Below are 3,597 nucleotides of genomic sequence, written 5' to 3'. Positions count from 1 at the left end.
CTACTATTATTGTTGTTGTTGTTATTGTTATTGTTATTGTTGTTGTATTATTGTTATTTATAATTTGTACAAATAACCTCCTTGTGGTTCGACCCCGGTCTTGCCGGGTTATTTTTTACTTCGACACTCCTGCACTTGGGAGAAGACATCAATCTTTTAGTCGTGTCAGGAAACCCTTTATGATACTTACACTTGAGATCGCATTCAACAAATCAAAGATGAGTTACAGTCTTTGAACAAATATAGTTCTTCTTTACAAGATTATTTACACAAAGCAAAATCTTTGGCTTTATCTTTTTGTGGTGTAGTAAAATAATGGATGGGGATGAGTTTATCATTTGCATTTTTTGAGGATTAGGATCTGAATTTGATCCTATAGTAGCAGCATTGAATGCTAGAGATATTTTCCATCTCTTGTAGGAGTTATTGACAAACTCTATGATTTTGAAATTCGACTTCAAGGAGCATGAACAACTACTTCTAATGTTGTTTTTTATATAAATTATAGTCAAACAAACCCAAAGCCATGGGTGAATCCTAGTACTTGTGGCTGTAATGGTTGAAGTTGAACTAGAATTGCTCCATCATCATAACTAAAGAGACTTGATTCTCTCGCTCAAATGGAGGTTCCTTTCAAACTCGTCAGAAACAATTCTCAAATTATGGTGGTTGTGGATATGATAACATCACTTGTTTTCGATGTAGGGGGCCTAATCACAAAGCAGACGAATGTTTTGCTTTCGATGAAGAAGCTGATTAGTATAAAGCTTTTGCTGCTATCAAAATTAGAGAGATTGCAGATGAGACCTGGTATTGTCATATTGGTGTAAACCAGCATATGACCTCTGACACAAATAAAGTCCAAGGTATTAACTATTATCTTGATAATGATTCTGTCATGGTTGGTAATGGTCATGACTTACTTATCACTAGCATGAGATATTATTTTTCCTACTAATCTTAAGTTGAATGATGTTCTTATGGTTCTTGCAATTAAGAAGAAATTGTTGTCTGTCTCTTAATTTACAAGGGATAATAAATGCTATTTTTTTTATTCATATGGATTTATTCTCAAGGAAATGAAAACAAAACAAGTGATTTTTAAGGGCTCAATGAAGGATGAGTTGTATCCGATCAACCTGCAACAACTCTTAAAATCTTTGTAAGTTTTTTAGCCAATAAAGTACCTAGCAGCTTGTGGCATGCACCACTTGGCCATTCTTAAGCTGAATTTTCATAAAATTATATTTACCATCTATGAATAGACAAATGCCTTTTATTAAGGTTGTGTTTTGGGAAAATCAACAAAGTTGCCATTTGAATCTCATGAATCCTATGCTACTTCGTTTATGTATACACTTTACACTGATGTCTAAAGTCCTGCATTTGTTTCTTCTTATAATAGATTTTGATTTTATTTAATCATTGTTGATGAATGTTTTTAATATATATGATTATTTCTTATGAATTGTAAATTTGATGTAGCAACAATTTTTTCTACATTTCTCAATCAAACGGAAACTCAATTTAATACTCATGTTAAAGTAATTCAAAGTGATGGGGGTGGTGGGTTTGTTAATCAAATTGTACACATTCATTTCAAAACTAATGGTATCATTCATAGATTCTCCTGTTAGGAACACCAGAACAAAACAGCTTGGCTGAATGCTATCATCGATATATCGTGGAAACTAGATTGACATTGTTATCACATGTTTTGTTCCAACAACTTTTAACGCTGCAGTGTTCGTAATAAATCATCTGCCTACTTCAGTTCTTGGCTACATGTCACCTTATGAAGTTATTTTTGGTTCTATTCTTACTTATAACTCTTTATGAGTTTTTGGGTGCATTGTTACCCATTACTTGCACCATTTGGTCAATAAAAATTAGGCTTTAAGTTAATATGATGTGTGTTTCTTGATTACTCAAACAATCACAAAGGATATTGTTGTTTTGAACCTCAGACAAATTGCATCTATATATATCACCATGTGAAATTCAATGAATTTCAATTTCCTTATATATTCATGCAGGAACTTGACAAGCATGCTTTTCAGTTGTTTAAAGTTAGAGCACTTCTTAGGCTACTCAAGACCGTGATTGAAAAATCACTTGTTTCAACTCAACAAGTAATACATCATGTTTCAACAACAACTGTCCAAGGTGTGTCAACACCTCAGTTTTCAATTCTTGAACTTATTTCTCCATCCACCACACCAGAGTTAAATGTTTTAGCATTAGAGTCTTTTCCCACACCAGCTTCACACTAACATCATCATATGATTACACTAGCTTAAATAGGGAAGCTGAAACCTAAGGTATTATTTTCTTTGTGACATCTAATACTTGCTTGCTTTGTTGCTGATCTTGCAGCTCAACCATAAGAGCCACCTTCATTTCAACACACATTTCATCATCTGCAGTGGCAACAATAATGCAAGCTGAAATAGATGCTCTCCATATTAACAAAACTTGAGCATTGGTACCTAGATAGCTAAATATGAATATTATTAGTAGTAAATGAGTGTTTAAAATCAAAACATGGTCCAATAGTTCTGTTGAAAGGTATAAAGCTTGACTTGTGACTCATGGATTTACATAACTACCAGGTTTGGATTATGCTGAAACCTTTAGTCTAGTAATCAAACCAAGTAAAATTCGGTTAACCCTTACCATTGGGCTATCTCAAGGTTCGTATGTTAGATAACTAGATGTTAGTAATACTTTCCTTTGTGGTGACTTACAAGAACTAGTATACTTGGCTCAACCACTAGGTCTTGGGGATTCCTCTCATCCTTATCATGTCTTTCATCTCTATAAAGCTTTGTATGGTTTACAACAAAACCCTTATGCTTGGTACCTGAAATTCAGTACTTATATCTAGCAAATGGGCTTCACATTGTGTCCCCATGATCAATCTTTATGCTATCGAACATAAGGATCAAACATTCTTCTTTTACTCATTTCTATTGATGATATTTTTTTAATAGGAAGTTCATTTCACAGATTTTTAAGTTTATTGCTCTCCTTTCTACCACTTTTCATATGAAAGACCTGGGTGATATTCACTACTTCTTGGTTTTTAAATCACTTGTGATGAGTCCACCATCACTGTAAGACCTAAATTTTTAGCCCAAGTCAGTCTAAACCTAACATAAGTTAACTTAGGTATATAAGAAAAAGTTGTAAGAGAATTGTTTTTCTCTTTCTTCTAATTCTTGTAGCTGTCGTGACCCTCCCCTTATCAAACCAAATATTTTAATTTTTGATCTCGAGTTTTTGATTCAAGAAAAGTGGAAGTATCAAGTAAGTGATTCTCTTTCATGTTACTTTCAAATATAGTTTGTTTATAAGATTATGATTTATAAGGATTTGAAGTTTATGTTGTTAAAATTGATTTATGATTATTAAGGATTTAATGTTAGGTGATTGATTTTGAGTATTTTGTTAAAAATAAGGATTTGTGAGTTGTTTTGTTCAAATTAATTTTTATAAGTTAAGAAATTCATTTTAACCTTGCTAGAAAATTTGGACAAAATGGTCTTGAGGTTGAAGGTAATGAAATTTTATTTTGGTCATTGATTTATACAAATT

This window comes from Populus euphratica, unplaced genomic scaffold (assembly GCF_000495115.2).
Source record: "Populus euphratica unplaced genomic scaffold, PopEup_1.0 scaffold180.1, whole genome shotgun sequence".
NCBI classification, from domain to species: domain Eukaryota; kingdom Viridiplantae; phylum Streptophyta; class Magnoliopsida; order Malpighiales; family Salicaceae; genus Populus; species Populus euphratica.
This window is presented reverse-complemented; position numbering follows the sequence as displayed.